General features: G+C 51.0%; 2 pseudogenes; one reads left to right on the plus strand and one right to left on the minus strand.

Moving 5' to 3' along the window:
- Nucleotides 1–2,784: 2,784 nt before the first annotated feature.
- On the minus strand, nucleotides 2,785–2,903 carry LOC118614947 (annotated as a pseudogene).
- Nucleotides 2,904–2,963: 60 nt separating this feature from the next.
- Nucleotides 2,964–5,512, plus strand: LOC107506237 (annotated as a pseudogene).
- The last annotated feature ends 1,299 nt before the right edge of the window (nucleotides 5,513–6,811 follow it).

Raw genomic sequence — 6,811 nt, forward strand, 5'->3', positions numbered from 1 at the left:
ACAAAGGCAGATTATAAAACATTAACTATCCTACAAAGCTAAATAAAAAAAACTATGTAGAAAAGATGGAAAGAAATATACCAAAATGAACATCGACTATGGTTCGCTCCAAGCGAGAGCACAGGTGACTTGTTTATTTTCATCTTTCTGCACTTTACACGTTTTTACATTGTACCTAGTTTTAAACTCCAGAAAAAAACTTGAGTTTGCATTTAGGAGCGAGGAGAAAGAAAAGGCAGAAAACAACATAACGGTAAGTACAAACACAGGAAACTCTGGAACCCAGTGTACCGAGATGTTAAGAATGGTTCATCCTTATTGGTAGGAACATGGGTGAAGGTTGCTTTTGCGACTATGATTTTCTAGTCCTCGTTTTCCAAAAAATAAAAAAAAATTAGACAAATCCAAGCGAGAGAGACATGGATATTTCTCGCATTGGTTCTAGACAGGTGGGGGCCCTGGCCTCCAGGGCTGCGCATGGGAGCACCGCCAGGGAAATGACGCACCGACGCCAGCATCCCCACTCCACTGCGTGCTGGGCAGCCCCTTACCCTATAGCAACAGCCCCACAACTCAGGGTTGTGTGCCCCTAGGCCCACGGAACCTCCAGTCGTGCAGTCTCCAGTCAGAGGGGTTTCTCTCTTGCCATGGCCCTCTACTCTAGCTTTTGGGCCATCTTCCCCCTGCCTCTAGACTGAGCTACTAGACTGAGCTCTCGAATCTTACCTCTCTACCACAGCACCTTGCATAGATAGAATAGAGTAGGTGTTCACTGAACATTTATGAGCCTCTGAAAGGCAGGCAGGTATGAAACAGTATCTTGATGCCTGCCTTGAGACTAGAGAGACAAAGATACCAGCGACCCAGAAGTGTTTCAACCCAGCTCACCGCCCAGCCACTTCTTGTAGCTCATAGGGCTGCAGTGGTCTCGTGGGTGAAGAATGCCACCTAGTGGAACCGAGTAGGCATAGGCAGTGATAAAAGCAGGTCAAAATCAAAATGAAGTAGTTCAAACGGATCTCTTTCCATGTAAAAATATACGAAGCATCAAAATAAGTGGAACGGTGAGGACCAAATGAACTGTCTGTATAAGGACATGTCAGCAATGAAGTCCACGTAGCATCAACATACAAACTTACTTGTGACGCGTTGTTTCTTTCGTTTCAAAGTGAAAGAACTGCCAAGGGCTTACAAATTAACCCGAAGAGTCAAGTTTCATAATGCTCACTTAAAGTGTCTGTGGATGCTGTGGTACCCCCATAACTTCAAAATCGTCCTACCATTGTCAGCATTATTTCTGACTTAGCGGGGAGATGATGGAATTTGTCATAAAAAGTATGTGAAGGGAGAAACCACCTTTGCTAAAAGTTCATGTAAAGAAAAATATGGAAAAAAGAACCTCTTTTCCTTAAAACAAATTAGTCCTTTAAATTCTTGCTTGGTGTATCAAGGCACAGACTAGTGTTTTTAGAAAAAAAGCTTTCAGGAACAGAAACACTCGGTCCTTATATTTTCCCCTTTAAATATAAGCCAAACGGTGGCTGATTACCTGAGCAAATGAAATTCCTCAATTTCCTCTAACAGCAGAGTAGAATGAGGCCCCGTTGCTCAGGCTCACACATAATGAACCTGAAAACATGTGCAGACGAAACACCTCGGCCCTGGTCTGTGTCGAGTGATGCCCTCTGTTTCAATGCAATAAACTAGACGGATCAGTCTGGGCTTGGAGCATCATGGAACCACACAGACTTCGTGATGCCTTGGGTACAATACTACACACAGCTTGCGAAGCCCATTCTGGACGAGCATTTTTGAAAAGGAAGGCACAGGATTTTTTTTTTTAGCTGAGCCAGAGATATCCTCACCAACATAACCAGAAAGTCTGTGGAACTCAAGAGGTAACACCTTATCTGCTTTTAAACACCAGCAGAATAACAGAGCTCACACTAAAGTAGGGTGACCTCCATAACACCTTTCCTGTCAATGGTGCAAGTTGATGCCTGAACTATCTCTTGCCCTAACTTGCCCTAATTTGGCCAAACCTATACATTTTAGCTATATTAACATTCTTCATTTTATTTGTATTTTTTTAGGTGAGGCAACCCTTGATTTGACCTCACAGATTGCAAAGACCTTGTCAGCTTACTATCCCTTATTTTCTATGCCTACAGCACTTGGTCTCCCATCCAAGTACTAACCAGGCCCGAGATCAGATGGGATCGGGCTTGTTCAGGGTGGCGTGGCCATAGACTCCATATTAACATTCTTAAAGTCTAATTCTGGCCATTTCATATTTCTCCTTCAACCTCTGTTCAAAAACCTTCGATACCTCTAAACTGCCTATCAAAAAAACAGTTGAAATACTTCAGTAGAGTATTCAAGGCCCTCGAAAATGTGGCCTTAACCTAACTTTCCAAACTTATTTGACATAATTCTCCCATGATGATGAGCCTGTGCACTAGCCAAACTAAGTTGCTTACTGTTCAAGTGTATCGATACATATTTTTTTCACTTCTCCCGTTGTAGAATGATGTCCACCTTAATGTGCTCATTTTAGCTTGATTGCCTCTGGAAACACCTTTTCATTATGGATAAAATCATGGGAGCAAAGGCCAGGGGTGAGCAGGGGAAGGCGGCTCAGCCTGAGGAAGGGAGGGAAGGCGGGGGAGCTGGGTGCGGGGACAGGCAGGACGGTGAGTTGGAAAGGGAGTGAATGCAAGGCAATATGATAATGGGCAAGTTTTCATAAACGCGAGGACAGGGCCGAGGAGAGATTTTTTTTTTCTCCTACAGCACCAGGTATCCCCAGGCGGGATCCCATCCAAGTACTAACCAGGCCCGAACCTGCTTAGCTTCCAATACCAGACGAGATCAGGCACATTCAGGGTGGTATGCCCGTAGACTGGGGGGAGGTTATGTCCTTGAAGACAGGAGGCTGGAGGCAAACCAGAGTGGGGGAGCTCATGGCTGGAGTGCAGGATCCAGGACACAGGCTCCATGATGATTATGACGATGATGACAGTAAGACCACAGGTTATGACTGTCCTGATAGGTCCAGGTACTCAGCCACATGGGACAGAGGCTCCGCTGGGTGCTATGACCAGGCTGAGGCTCAGACCTGGGGCCCTGCTCCTCCCACTGCATAGCACTGTGGTCCAGTGAGAAAGAGCCCTCCCCCACAGCCGTCAGGTACAGGGAAGACGGCAAGGACTGGGATGATGCGGTCAGATGCCTGTGATTGTGGCCATCTCGTCATCCATCAGCACTGCCTTCTCAGCTGTGCAGCGCGGTGACAGCTACTCTGCTCCTCCCGAGTAATTTGAGGGTTGAATTCTAGGATCCGTGCATCATGCCCACCCCAGGGTCCAGCATGGGGTCGGTGCTTGCATACCAGCACCCGTCGTCCTGCTCCTGTTATTTGTTTTTCTAGGCCCCATTCAGGGCCTGGGTGTCTGCTGACAGTGCAGAGCTGTGACGTGGGGAGGGGATGGGAAGGATGGCATTTGAAGGGCTCAGAGGAAACACCTGACAGGGTTACCTGAGGTCACAGGGCTTCCCAGGGGGCCCAGCTGAGGTTGGGTCCCCAGGATGTACGCTCAGGAGTCCTGGGGGAAGTACCAGAGAGCTCAGGAACCTTCAGGACCTTGGGAGAGGCGAGGCCAGGGAGCTGAGCTTTTGGGTGGGCGGGGCTGGGGAGAAGAATCACAGCCCAGGAAGGTCCCTGTCTGTGCTGGGAGAGGGCACAAACGTGCGCACTGGTTCAAGGGGCCTGCGCCCTCTGTTCTCTGGTCCCTTGGGACTCAGGGACCTCCTTTTTAGAACTGACCACACACTATCCTGACTGCCCTTCTCTAGCTGGCCTCCTCCTGTCTCCTTGAGCTCCCCAAAGATTCCATGTGATGGAGGAGGCATCCAGTCATCAGCCCCTTTCTCTGGGCTTGTTAGCTGACTGTGTGGCCATAGAAAGCAAGAGCAAGCAGGTGCCAAAAGGAGCCAAAAGGAGCCAAAAGGAGCCATCGTTCTCTGCTCCCGCAACATCCCTGTCAGGGGGATTCAGCCCTGCCCTGCCCCACCCTTCAGGAACTAGGAGCTTGGGGAGCAGTCGGCCCTGGGGCCTAAGCACGGAGGGCTGCCATTGATGCTTGTTGACCTTTGTGCTTCTGTGTTTCCGCAGGCGCCCTGAGACCACAGTCTCTGGGAAGACGAAATTCGGCCTCTCCTTTCAGCAGCCTTATGCAGGTTTTGTCTTAAATAGGATCTGGACTTTGGAGACGCGTTGGCGCCCCCTGCTGAGCACACACCGGCACTGCACCATCGCCATCCACATTGCTCACAGGGCCTGGGAACACACTGCCTGGAGGGAGCTGCTGCTGGAGAGGCTGGGGCGGACCCCCGCTCAGGTTCAGGCCTTGCTTCAGCACGGGGAGAAGTATGGCCGTGGAGTGATAGCTGGGAAGTGACGATACCCTGAGCACTGCTGAGATAAACCCACCGGAACCCCCGGGACCACGCTGCGAGTTTTGAGGCTTGCATGGTCTTGAACCTTTTGGGGCGGGGTTATGATTTCTTTCAACACCACAAGTTCAAAGGGGCAGCAAGGGACCCCGGGCTGGGGGTTGGTGGGCCGAGTTCCCCTGACTTCAGGTGAACCCTTTCTCCACTGAGGGCCTCAGTTCCCGTTGGTGGTCCGAGAGGCAGGGGCAGGTCCATGTCTGTCTGTGATGTTTGCCTCTGTGTGTGTGTATGTGCGTGTGTGTACACACACGTGTGTGCCAGTACAGACCACAACAGGCTGCACAGCACACAGGGTCAGGTGGCCTCCAGACAGGACGGCCTGCCTGACATCATGCACCAGCCCCACCCTCACTGCCCATCGCATCCTGGCCAAGTCTCCTCACATCTCAGTGCTTGGGGCCCCACATTAGCTTAGTTCTTGGGGACCTGATTGTCCGTAGGTTCCCTGCAGTGGCCGGGCCCCCCTGACTTGTACATGCCCTGTACATGCCCTCAGCAGGCCGGCTGCGACCTGCCCGTGCCTGGGTGGTGCTGCTGAGGACAAGGCCCTCTCGTCTTCATTCCTCTCCCTCCCTTGGCCTCACCCAGAATGCCCTGAATGGAGCTTGGGACATCGGCGTGGTCATTCAGAGGGCCCCAGTTCCCTCCGAGTCCATTTGGTGATGTCAGCTCAGTCTCTGGCGGTTGTGACTTTGAATGCCTGTGCTCTGTCACAGGCAGGCCTTGCTTTATGGAAGGGAAAACATCTGTGTGCTTCTGTCTTGGTGCCCAGGGCTCGTTGACATTGGGGAAGCTTGGCAGTGCCCGGAAAACTTAGCTCCCGATGGGGTTGTGGAGCTGGAAAACCCAAGCTCTACTGACCGACCTGAGGCAGAAGTACCTGACTGCGCTTTCAAACCCCAGGTGACTCCTGGAGCCCATACCCAGGAGAGCCGGAAAGGATGTCTTCCAGGTCGAAATCCCAGAGCACTTCATCCCCTTGGGGCAAGAGCTCTAAGAAGCGAGGGCTCCTCAGAGGTAGGGTACCAAAAAGCGAGCAGAATGATGACCGTGAACTCGCCGTCAGGCCACGGACCTATAGATCAGGCTGACCTATAGGTTCAGCCTGAAGTGGCACCACTGTGGCGAGCACTCCCCGCCATGCGCTGCTCTGTGAACAGATTTCTGCACTCTGCTGCATGGGACTGCCCTCGTGAGCTACCCCTCTGGGCCCCTTGAGAGTCTCAATGGCTTGGATCTTTAGGAAAAAGAGAAAGCTGCCACCAAATATCTTGATGTTGCCCCTCATTTTGACTCTGCCGGTTCCCGGGTTGTACAAAGAAATATGCTTTAAGAGAAGTGGTCAGGGCTCGGGGCTTCCTTGCATGATTCTCCCTCTTTGTTCTAGTCAAACTCCCAGAACATTTCAGCAGTGCCCAGGGAGTGTTGTGGGAGGGCTGGGAGTGGGTGCCGAATGATCGTCCGAGGGCAAACTGACAGGGATGGCCTCATTCACCATGAAGGAGACATCGGACTTGGAAACCACACCTGTGTGTCCCAGCAAGTGACTCTTACTCTGTTGTAAAAGTGTCACTTGACTCCGGAAGCCGGGTGTTACACATGTCACACAGCTACGTCATGACCAAAGAAAGGATCTGAAATATAGATCTGATGGGAAAGTGTTGAGTAGTGTTGTTTGTTTTGTGGGCAACCTTTTATTTGTGTCACTGTTAGCAAGGTTAGTAGTGGTTGTTCTCTGGCGAGTGATGGGCTTTCTCCCCGGCATTGACTGGAATGGCGTGGTTTCTGAGGTGTAGTCATACACCCCTTGGCAGATGCGGTGGCCCTAGTTTTGGGTGGACCTCTCTGGAAGACCCCTGGAACTTGAGCTAGAGACGCTAGGCTGCTGATCTGGCACTTCGTGGCATCACAGGAAAGACACTCCTGTTACAAGATGCATGGATAATGTAAGGTGATTCCCCCAAGGTCAGGAGCCAGGCTGTTCTGTGTCCTGACCAGCAGGTAAGGCTCAGGAGACCAGGTGTTCCTAGGCTCGCCTTAGAACTCCCTAGCCAGACCCTTGGCTGTGCAAGCGACGTTGCTGCCACTTCAGATTGCAGAGGATAACAGGCACCAAAGCCTGTGTCGGGCTGGGATTTCCAGCCTCCTCGGGGTCATCTGATGAGGTGTGTGCAGCATGGAAACAAGAAACACAGACTCACAGTTCTCACGGAATTGTTTATTTGCTCCCATCGAGCCTTGCTTTTTATTAAAGCTGAAAATATATTCATAGTTACAGAATGGTGGCTGTTATCTA

Source organism: Rousettus aegyptiacus, unplaced genomic scaffold, assembly GCF_014176215.1.
Source record: "Rousettus aegyptiacus isolate mRouAeg1 unplaced genomic scaffold, mRouAeg1.p scaffold_m13_p_24, whole genome shotgun sequence".
Taxonomy (NCBI): Eukaryota; Metazoa; Chordata; class Mammalia; order Chiroptera; family Pteropodidae; genus Rousettus; species Rousettus aegyptiacus.